This window comes from Nicotiana attenuata, unplaced genomic scaffold (genome assembly GCF_001879085.1).
Source record: "Nicotiana attenuata strain UT unplaced genomic scaffold, NIATTr2, whole genome shotgun sequence".
NCBI lineage: Eukaryota > Viridiplantae > Streptophyta > Magnoliopsida > Solanales > Solanaceae > Nicotiana > Nicotiana attenuata.
Window position 1 is genome coordinate 113,324 of NW_017670306.1, and position 12,571 is coordinate 125,894.

Below are 12,571 nucleotides of genomic sequence, written 5' to 3' on the forward strand. Positions count from 1 at the left end.
TATTGAAGCGGCAAGAGGATTGCCTGTCACACCCATGGTGCGGATGCGTTCAAGCAAATGGCGGAGAGGTTCGTTGAAAGGTCTGCGGCTGCAACGTCATCGATGGAAAGGGGTGTTGAATTTATGCCAGTGCCGATGACGAGATTCGAGAAATACAGACGACGAGCACATTGGCATTCATTTTTGCAGTATGATAATGAAAGAAATGTTTTTGAAGTTCGCACCGCTATCCATCAAAATCGGGGTAATAATGTGCATACTGTAAATGAATCTGCAAGGTTATGCTCTTGTGGAAAATGGTCCATCTACCACATGCCTTGCTCACATGCCATCAAGTGCTTTCAACAAGTTGGTTTAGGTGCAACCAACTATGTTGATCGACAATATAGTGTTTCCAAGTACCTAAACACATATAGTGGTCAATTGCAGCCACTGGGTGCTGACCATTATTGGCCTCCTGAACCATTTAAAATGGTGTGTAACAAGTCCTATTTGCGTAAAATACAGGTGCAGAAGAGAACGCGTATACGGAACCAAATGGATGTTAGTGATACAGTTTATGCACGAAAATATGGTATATGCTCGAAAACAGGACACGACCGTAGAAAATGTCCTTTGGGTGGCAACAGTAATCAAGCTCGGGGTGGGTGTTCTTCTAGTTTACCTAACTACCCATGAGTTGATGTTGTAATAATTAGTTAATATGTGTATGTTGCCTGATTTATGAAATAAAATTATGCTTGTAATAAAATAATTTTTTTCCAAGTCCAGCACATTACCACTCTTCTATATATAAGAAAAATAAAGATACTTTGACATTAACATAATTCAACTTTCACAATATTTGGTTTGATTCTAGATAATGGAAGAAATATCGGTCCACTTATTTCACCTTTTTTTCTTTTTCATTATTTTTCCTCTAGGAATATTTAAATGTAACACGAATTTCCATTTAGTATGTGTGTGTTGTCTTGTCGAACTGAAAAAGCTGACCAGCTGACATAAAGTAGTCTTGTCAACATCATGATATTTAACACGCTAAATATAGCGCCATTATACCTGGCGTTATGTGTGTGTTGTCTTGTCGAACTGACAAAGCTGACCAGCTGACATAAAGTAGTCTTGTCAACATCATGATATTTAACACGCTAAATATAGCGCCATTATACCCGGCGTTATGTGTGTGTTGTCTTGTCGAACTGAAAAAGCTGACCAGCTGACATAAAAGTAGTCTTGTCAACATCATGATATTTAACACGTCAAAATATAGCGCCAATATATCTGGCCGTTAATGTGTGTGTTCTCTCGCCTATAAAAAAACGGGCTCATTGTAGTCATTTTGTGTGCTCAAAATTTACTAAACGCAAATATTTCATTAAAAGAAAGANGTTTGAAATATAATAAAGATGGAGTCGAGAAGAAGATAGTTGCTGACGACAAACCGTTCGCTGAAGTCGAGGCATACTTCGCTGATGCAAAGTTCTACTTGAAGAACCACATCATGAATAGAGTAAAAGTTGATGACATCACGAAAGCCAAAGGCAAGAAAATAGCTCCTTTATCTCGTTACGTCCCAAAAGTGAAGAAAGATGAAGGAGAATCATCAAGCCTCCAAAAAGATGCACTGAGAGAATTAACCCTTCCTATCAAGCAGATTGATACCATAAAGTTATAAGCTATTGGAAAAGTTTGTGGCCCCTAACATGCCTCAAAATAAGGCACTCCCCACGAAACGCACAAATGAAGGTTTTGATCCGAATGCTTATAGGTTGTTCGCAAAGGCTGGATATGATCCCAATGAACCATCTAAGCTAGGGAAGCTCCCACCTGAAGCTACTAGGAAAGCAAACACGATGAAGGATAAGGAGCATGTGGTGAAGCAATCACGTGAGGGTCTGGGTTACAAACAACGCCCACCAGTTCGCATCTCCATTAGAAGAGCAAGTAGTAACTATATAACGATGGAAGATAAACCCGTTGATCCTAATAAAAGGCCTTCTTTCTTTGATCGACTTGGAGAACCAACTACAAGAACTTCTGTATTTGAGAGGTTGGGGCCATTGAAAAGGAAGAAGAACAAGTCCCAAAGAAATGATGGAAAAATAAGAAGACTTGTGCCATGTAGAGTCCAAAGTATCTCCAAAGAGTGTCAAAGCCTGATCCCTTCCAGAATAAGGTGACAATCAGAACTTTTGATTTTATGCGAAGAGGTACTCAAAGTGAAGACTCGCACAGTGGTCCACATTAGAGAGCGTGACGAAGATGGAGAAAGTGTAGGATCTTCATATCACATTACTGCGAATGAGGAGCAATACACTTCATTCTAAGGAAGGTCGACGAAAATTTGGGAGACGCCTCTTGGTGTGACCATATATCTTTTAATGATGGTGATCCCCAAGAAGATGAAGATGTCGAGGACGCTCCTCCGGAACTAGAAGAAGGAATTAAATGACAGTTGATGCATTGAAAGAAGTCAACCTTGGCACTGCAGAAGACTCCAGGCCCACCTATGTAAGTGCCCTACTAGCCGCAGATGAAGAAAGCACTTATGTGGAGCTACTCAAAGAATATAGAGATGTCTGTTTAGAGCATCAAGATGCAATGGCCATGGAGTAGGCTCGAAGATTTCTGACGTTTTGCTTGACTTGCAGCAGCCTCTATCTTACTCGCCATGGCTGGCTTGGAAAACTTAACATCTTCTGGAAGAATGAGGTGCGACTCTTTAGGTAGACTCAAATTTGTCAACGGAGCGTTGTTTGCAGCATGATGTTCAACACCATTGAATTAAGTTTGAGGACTTTTTGCGGCCACACCGAGGGAATTCGGGCTTGTAATACAGTCTTCCACCATGTTGTCACCAAGCACATCATCATACAACTCATTGATACCAAACTGTAATTTTTTATAAAAAATAAATAAATAATAACTTTAGTGTTCAAAAAAGGGGGAAAATGGATTAAATTTGAAGGAAATAATATTTACTCGTTTCTCTAGTTCAGACAACGGCATCGTTGAGCTAGGGTCACCCTCTACGAAAAATCCAGTATCGATACTAAGAGCGTCCAAGTCAGCAAACTCAATATGGATCATATCCTTATCCTTCTCCTTTGAACGATTCCAATGTATGTCGTGACTAACATCACTCTCGTTCGAATTGGTGGGCAAAGCAAAAGGTTGAGTCCTTTCCTCGTTTGTTGGCACGACATTGGTTGTCTTAGTAACATCTTTGTTAGGTGAAGTAGGAGGCACTTTCCTTTTGCAATGATTGTTCGTCACTTCCACAGTGGCATCAATTTTCTTGAAAGTCAACAAAACATGTTTAGCTCCTTTGTCCACATGGGCATCCCCGCCCATCGAAGGGGTAGACTTGGATAAGACCTTGGTGCTTTGCGAAGGATCTTTCGATCTTAACTTGGACTTAGAAGACCCTTCATGAGTGTTCTTTTGATGTTGATCATCTTTGGACAACGAAGGAATATCATCTTTCATTGGAACTTTCAAAATGATGTGAGTACTTTGTCGGGAAGAGTGAACTCGAGGAGCTGACCACCAATTTGCATACTCACGAGTCATTAGAGGCCCCTCTTCTGATGGACGCGTAGGGACAATAACCTTTGAAGAACCTCCAAGACGAACATAGGAGTCCCAGAATTGCACTAGCATTTTCAGTGAGCCGTCATAAAGTCGCTCTATGAGATTGCCAGGAACGTCTTGACAACATCCAAATTGACGACTAAACCTATGGGGGCTATAAGATTCCACAATATGACTCTCATCATGCCTAAGGGTGATGAAGCTTGAGCGAAGGCTTATAAAAAAGTCACTCCAAGATTCGATTGTTCGTCATGATCGATAAGATGCAATTCCCTCCCTTGTAGCATGGACAAATAGTGAAGTTGTCGCATACTAACTTGTTGAAATAACTTGCAGGCATTACTAAGGTCAAAATGCTTGTCCATCTTCTCGCCAGAAACCTTGCACATTTGTGGACCTCATTGTGGACGCTTAACACGATAGTAGGTGTCAAAATATGCTCTTATCCATCCATTTACGTAATGAATAGGAAAGAGTGCTTTGCAGGCGTCCAAATCTTGAGAAGTGGAGATCCCCTTCAAGCCATGGTAGAACTGCCAAGGAAAACTTCTCTCCATGAGCCATCAAACTCGCGATTTTGAAGACACTACCACGAATGTAGTCGATCTTCTTGTTGGGGAGCACAAATTTGCAAAGCCAACATGCAAGGAAAGCCGCCAAATAAGTCTCAACTCTAAGTGATTCCTCCACGCCAAGCTCAACAAAGGGGCCATTCTCCTCGTCGGTTCGTAGTAGGAAGCTCGCGTCAATATTTCCATAAGGATTATGATTCAACTTTGGCCTTGTAGTCTGATTCCTTGATGACTTTTGCGGAGGCTTGGCATACCTACTCGGACCTCGAAATCAAAACTCCACCCAATCACGAATGGAGACCTCGTGGACATCATCCTTCATGAGTTTGTAGAATGCCGAGAACAGGTGCAGACAACTTCTTGGGAGGAAAGGTTTTCCTTGATCGTCCGCTTGTGTCAACTCCTTAGCCGAAGGGATAACTTCGTCGTAGAAGGACCCATGTACCGAAAGGCCTCCGATTGCTTGCAAGTCCCACAAAGAGATGGAGAGTTCACCAATAGAGCTAGAAATTGTATTGGTAGATGGACGCCAAAGCTTACAAAAGGCACGGAGGACATTCTCATTGTAGTCATATGTGAACAACGAAGCAAAGATTACGTCACAGACCTTGATGCCATCCAGAGTCAACTTGTTGCGGGCAAGAACATCTTGTACCCACTCCCAATATTTGGACGTATAGCGAACTTCACCAAAGTCGGAAGGAGGAACACTCCAAGTGGCGGGACGTCCATCGTGATCACGATGAGGAGGACTAGCAGACGCGACTTTCTGATGAGTGGAGGACTTCAAAAGTAGGACCTTCATGTTGGTTTCTTTGCCCAAAAATCTTTCCAATGCATCCTTCGTCTCTCTAGTCAACCATTCTGCAAGATCAAGGGAGGCGTCAAGCGGCTTCCTAGCGAGCGCGAAGGCACCTATCACCGGAGGATGAACTTTTAAAGCGAGAACTTGAGCGCGCGGATTCTGCTTGTCGCTAATAATCTCAAGGTGTGGATATGGTTTATCGTGGTCGATAAAATTTATCCTTGCCGATGGAATTCACAATCCAATGTGGTGCTCCGAGAGTCTGCAAAAAGAAAAAGGAAGAATCTAAGAAAACTAGCAAAACTGAAAGGGGCAGCATGTCACAATGTATTGCCTTAATTCGAGAAAATTTATGGGAAGATATCAGCACATTCAGATTATGATTTTTACCTATGTCGTAGTTCCAAAAGTCAAGTTTCCATAACCGCAAACCACTCATGATTTCGACGTTCCTACACCAAGATATGAATTTTTTGATTAAGACGCGCAAAGCTGAAGTGTTGAGTGCGACAGAACTTGAACCAAGTTTAGGATGCTCACCTAGGATGATACAATGCGAATTTAAATTCAAATTTTTGATATATTTCTCCACTCCAAGTCGAGTTTCTGTAGTCGCAAACCGCTCATAATTTTGACGTTCCTACACCAAGATATGATTTTTTTGGTTAAGACGCGCAAAGCTGAATGTCGAGCGCGACAGAACTTAAATCAGGTTTAGGAAGCTCACCGGGGATGATACAATGCGAATTTAAATTCACATTTTTGATATGTTGCAACACTTTGAGTCTAGTTTCAAAAGAATCAAGGGTCTTGTATTCTCGATACCCCTGTGAGGAGATATGAATGCTTTTCTGCAGAATGCGCAAAAGCTCACGATTCCTAGCAGCTTCTGCGACAAAGAAAAGAAAAGGGTCAATCGTAGTCAAGTCCAAAAAGGTGTGGTTATCGCATATTTTGTCACTGAAAGTTCTTGAGTTCTGAGTCCATCAACATGCAATATATTCAAGTATGAGTTTGAGGCATTGCCCAAAATTAGCGACAGGTAAAGAATGATGGAAAGAGAGCTTACCAGTGAGACCTTCAAAGGAAGCTAGCGAAGAGTTAAGAAATTTCAAGAATAGGTGGTGAGCATGGATGCATGGTATGCTCCTTATATAGAATATTGAGTCGGCTCTTTGGCTTGGTGAACAAAATTTTCCTTTAAAAGAAAAGCTAATTCCTAGTTGACTTGAAGTCTTTTATGGTAAAGAAAAAAAAAAGGAAAATCTTGAAAGGCTTCTCCTTTGGAAGCTTGTTCGAATCTCTTTGACTTGGCAAGCTATTTTACATGGAATGAATTGATTTCATAAAAGAAGCAAAAGAGGTCTCGTGTAAAATTTGTAACGACCAAAAAAAGCTTAGGGAAAGCTCCAATTCCTATTTTCCAAAAGGCAAGGGTACGTAGGAAAATTTCCAACTCCTCTCCAAAATAGGAGTTAGCTTCGTTGTAAGAACAATTTGGGCAAATTATAAAAAGTTTTTAGTATTAATCCAAAAGAAGCAATTATGTTTCCTCCAAGCTCATTTATCTACGTATATGAACTTATACTTAGCCATCAAATTGGTTTGTTGCTCGAAGACAATCAGTTTGCTGAAAAAAAGAGATTCCAAATAAGGAACATTTGGTACATTGATGGGTAATTAAGATACCCCATTCGAGGAGTAATTCTTCTACTGGGTTCTTGCATGCCGTGGAAAGTCATTAACTTATCTTTGAAATTTAAAAAACAAAAAAGGAAGGCAAAGCTACATAGTCCATTCTATTTGGATTAAGACCTTCTTCATTATGCTAGGTCACACTCAATAATGTCCGTTGTCTCCACAACAGTTACTTCAAATCATATCTTCAAGTTACGATAAGCTTGCACCTCGACAAGCTTTGAAGCAATGTGAATTTATAGACAATTAAAATTTTATTAAATTTGAATCCACAAGTAATTTGGATTTTACCATATATTAAATACATATTCGTCCAAATGATACTTTGGGCTAATATAATCGGGTTGATTATTTAATTCTAAAATAAATTAATTTAAATAAAAGTCCAATGTATTATTGGGCTAGCCCGTCAATTGGTCTTCTATCAAATGAATCGGCCCATAAGCCTCAAGCCCAATGATCCACTAGGGTTTTCTTGGAGACTACTCCACCCCACACCTATATAAAGGGGTCGAAGGAGAAGGCTAAGAGGGAAGCAAGTAAGCAGAAGGAAAGGCTAAAAAAGCTCTGAAGAATAGCATCAAGGTCTCCATCCACATCTGCAATTTTTGTCTGTGGTCAAATCCTAAAGGCGAACGCAAATCATAAGCGGGCGGCTTCAAATCTTCCGTTCGTGATAACCCAACAACAAATCCTGGTTCGTGACGACCTTCAAACTGTTCGTGACGCACCACAAAACTGAAATCTGTCAAGTTCAAGATCAAGCTTTCAAGCTCTTGAACCGTCGTTCGTGAGGAGAAGAATCAAAGGACTGCATCTCTTTAGATTTGAGATATTTTAGAGATTGTAATCCCATCACTTGAAATCGAATATAATATTTGTCGCTATATTTCTTGTCTTGATTATTATCTTTCAGGAACAAAATTTAGTTGTTACAGTAGCAACAGAGAGATCCTATGTTATTGAATTCTTCTCCGTCTTACCACATCTGATCTGCATAAAAAGATATGTCAAGTTCCATTTAGAAAGGGAAAAAAAAAAGGAAACAAAAAGAAATTAACGATGCAGTTTAATGTGAAGTTTAGTTCGTTCTCGAGCTAACTAACATGCACACCAGTGTTGCCTAAGACATTGAGTTGGAGACAGGATATAACAGTTCTGAAATTAGGGACACATATCACCTGATTTCTACTTCATATCACATGTACAGTTTAAATGAATCATCAAGCTGTAACTACAAATTTTCGCTCTGTGAACTAATGTTACTCGAATGATCTTCTTTTAACAAAATATACTTACAAATAATTGAATTTGTGACAATTGGCACATGTGGTATCCTTCTAAATGTCCAACACAACGCACCTGTCTCAGTACTCAGTTCGACCTCAATATGTCACATATCTGTGCGAATGTTCAAGTTCTTAATTATATTCTTTTACAGAAATTTCACGTTCTCAATCTTCATGGAGGTAATAATTAATTGTGTAAGCAATCAAATTGATAACATTGGTGTCACTACATTCAACTGGTCTTTTCTGGTTTTTTGTGTTTCTCGGTCTTTTTCAAGTGTTTCCATTGTCTTTTGTTTCATTCTCAGAAGTCTCACGAACCAATGGTACGCCTTTTAGTGCTCTATATATGCATGTAATGGGAAAAAGGTTAAGCCCAAAGCCTGTAAAGATGGGCAAAATATAGTAAAGTGCTTGATGGATCTGAATGAGATAATTAATACTAAGATGCAATCTTTCATTTATAAAAACTTTGCGCAACTTTTTTTCCTTTCCTCTTTTCTTGGTTTGTTTGCATAAAAGATTAAAAAAAGTAATGTTTTGTTATCCAGAGATATTCTCATTTGAACTCCATTTATGGCCAACAGATAGTACACTCCACTTTTCATATATCAACTTATTTTTAGGGCCTAGACCTATTAGTGTATAACTAGGGATGAATCGTTCATCAGGTGAAGATTAATTAGCCAACCTTAATTGGAACTAATTAATCTAGACGGGGATAGGTTATCACAGCTGTATAGTTGTTCAGCACATGAAATTGTTCCAAATTACCCCTCCTCATCCTAGGTGGTTGCATTATGTACAGCAAGTACAAATTTAGTTCAATATTAGTGGCGGAATAACCTTCAACCAAGTGGTTCCATTCGATGTTGTTTCACAGAAAGAAAATAAATTAATGGTAAAAAGAATAATTTATGTATAAAGTAGATTGATGATGCTTGAAAAGTAACACATAATAAGAAGTAAATCCTTAGGACCTTACCTTCTATAAATCGAACTATGCCAATGTAGATCGACATAGCTTGCACAAATCATGCGTACATGAAGTAGGGGGCTTACTTGCTAGTCAAAATAGTCAAGCCAAGTTGGATCATGGACCTAACGATAGCTGTCAACTAGGAGTGGCAAACGAGCGGGTCGGGTCGGATATGGTTTGGGTCGAAAATGGGTAATGAAAAAATGGATAAATTATGTTACGAGTCTAACAGAAGTTCTTTCCAACTTAGCTACTCAATTCATTGTAATACTTGTAGTCGTTAATCATTAGCTGTTGGTCATTAGTTAGTTGTGGTTATTAGTTAGTTGCAAATTGTTAGTTAGTTGACGATCACGTGACTAGCACACGCGGGGTTAAGCAACTGTGGGATCCAAAAGTTAGTTATAACTAACTTTTCCCCCCATTTCTATATAGGGTGTAATTCTTCATTTCTGGGGATTCATTCAGAAAGTTGGAATAAAATTCTCTCCTCTCTCGTCTCTATCTCATCTCTGTTACAGAACTCCATTGAGTTCTACTCGAGTAAGCTGTTCAAGAGCCATTCTTCTCTTTGGCTCTTTAGGTTAGCTCGCTTTCTTTCCTTTTTTGGTTCACTCTAAAGAGGTCGTAACATTGGTATCAGAGCAATCGCTCCTTGGATCTGTGATAATGGGCGATCACAATACTCGAATGCATGAGTTGAGGAAGGAAGTCGATAGCCTCAAGGGCTCAATTGAAGCAGTTACCTTTTCTGTCTCGGCATTGCAGAAGTCTATGGATAATCGAGTGGCTCAAGCTATGGATGAAATTAGGCAGTTGATTGCGGGAAACTTGACTGCAACTGGAGTTCAAAACCATAAGGAACCTGTGGAGAATGAAAGACCAGGAGTGGCAGGCCATCATCCTAGAGGTCATCAACATCTTAATCCTGAGTACCACACTGAATTTCCTATTTTCGATGGGGTAGGGTTGAAGGATTGGCTGTACAAATATGAGTAGATCTTTGCGTATGAGGAAATACTAGAAGAATCTAAGGTGCGAGCTGTTTCGTGTAAGTTGGAAGGCAGGGCACTACAATGGCATCAAATCATACATGAAGCACAGGATGACTAGGGATTGGCCACGATGGGGAGAATATGTAGCTTGTCTGTATGCCAGATTTGGATCTGAACTGTTTGATGATCCCATGGGAGATTTCAAAGACTTGAGGCAGGTAAGTTCAGTACAAGATTACGTTGATGTGTTTGATGAATTGCTTACTAGAGTAGAATTATCTGAAGAATATGTTGTTAGTTGCTTTATTAGGGGATTGAAACCAGAAATTGGACTGCCCGTTAAAATGTTAGCACCTAGAACCTTAGCTAAGGCAATCAGTCTAGCTAAAATTCAGGAACAGACCTTGGTAGTTCAGAAACAAGTTTTCATGACAACCACAACTCCATCCCATTCAACCAAAAACATCCAGAAACCCTTTCATAACTCTCAGTTTTCTCAACCTTATGCCCCTACCAAATTCATCCAACCTTCCAATAAAACACCTACTAACCATACCCCATTCCTAGAACCTACCTACAGAAATGCTAAAATATTGGCTCCTGCTGAAATGGAGGAGAGAAGGAGTAAAGGTCTATGTTATAATTGTGATGAAAAGTATAGTTTTGGGCATGTATGTAAGAATAGGAGGCAATTGTTTTCCATGGAGGTGGAGGAAGGAATAGAGGAGGTGGAGTTGGAAGAGGAGGTAATGCTAGATCCAGCAGAATTGCTAACAATGATAGGCCAGGGACTAGAAACTGATGTTGAGGGATCCATCTTACCTCATGTCTCAGTCCATGCCATGAATGGGTTACATGACTTCAGAACTATGAGGGTCATTGTGTCAGTTAAGGGCAAAGCTGTACAGGTTCTGATTGATACTGGTAGCACCCATAATTTCTTGGACCTCAACACTGCCAAGAAATTGGGATGTGTCTTGATAGCTATATCTCCTTTTGATGTATCTGTAGCTGATGGGAAAAAGGTACAAAGCAACTATATCTGTAAGAAGTTAGTTTGGAAAATGCAAGGTGTTTCCTTTGATTCTGACATGCTGGTGTTACCAATAGGGGGTTGTGGTATGGTTTTGGGAATTCAATGGATGATCACACTAGGTGACATTATGTGGAATTTCAAGAAGCTTCGAATGGAATTCAGTATCATGGGACATAAAGTATCATTGAGGGGGATCCAGCCTCCTGCAACTAAGATGATACCACATACCAGTATGGACAAATTACTAGCCAAACCTGCAGAATTGTGTATGATATCTGTGGGACTATTCTTGGAGAACCAACAATAGGGAGTAGGGATAAGCCTCTTTACATTGGAGGGATTGCCAAAGGAGCCAAGTATGAACTGGTATCTTCAAGTTATGCGGCAAAAGTATTTCCCTCTAAATCACATGATCACAGGATTACTTTGAAAGAAGGGGTCTCCCCTATTAACATCAGGCCCTACAGGTATCCTAATATTCAAAAAAATGAGATTGAGAAGATGGTGAAGGAGATGCTAGCTTCTGGTACTATCAGGCCCAGCACTAGCCCCTATTCTTCTCCTATTGTGATGGTAAAGAAGAAGGATGGATCATGGCGCTTATGTGTTGATTACAGGGAGCTAAACAGCTACACAGTCAAGGATAAATTCCCTATTCCTGTGATTGAAGAATTGCTGGATGAGCTACATGGTGCCAAGTACTTCTCTAAGCTGGATTTAAGGTCAGGATATCATCAAATTAGGATGTTTGAAACAGACATTCCTAAAACTGCTTTTAGAACTCATCATGGCCATTATGAATTCTTGGTTATGCCCTTTGGCTTAACAAATGCCCCCTCTACTTTTCAAAGCTTAATGAATCAAATCTTTCATGATTATCTCAAAAAATTTATCCTAGTCTTTTTTGATGATATCTTGATATATAGTCAGAACTGGGAGGACCATTTGCTACATTTGGAAGAAGCTTTCAAGGTACTTAGAACCCATACCTTGTACATTAAGCAAAGTAAATGTGCTTTTGGGGTCACAGAGATTGACTATCTAGGTCATATGATCTCTGCACATGGTGTAGCTATGGACCAACACAAGGTTCAGGGAGTGTTGGATTGGCCATTACCTACTTTGATTAAGGGTCTTAGGGGGTTCCTAGGGTTGACTGGATATTATAGGAGGTTCATCAAGGGATATGGCATCATTGATAGACCTCTCAATGACCTGCTCAAAAAGGGGAACTTTCAGTGGAACCCTGCAGCAACTACTGCATTTCAGGATCTGAAAATAGCTATCACTTCAGCTCCTGTGTTAGCTCTTCCAGATTTCTCAAAAGAATTCACAGTAGAAACTGATGCTTCAGGTGGAGGAATTGGAGCTGTGTTGGCACAAGACAATAGACCAATTGCTTTTTTCAGTAAGGGATTATCAGACAAGAATAAGGCAATGTCTGTCTACGAAAGGGAACTTTTGGCACTGGTTTCTGCTGTGCAAAAGTGGAGGCCATATCTGCTTGGGAGACCTTTCATCATCAAAATAGACCACCACAGTCTCAAATACTTACTTGAGCAAAGAATTACCACTCCTAGTCAACAGAAATGGCTAGTCAAGT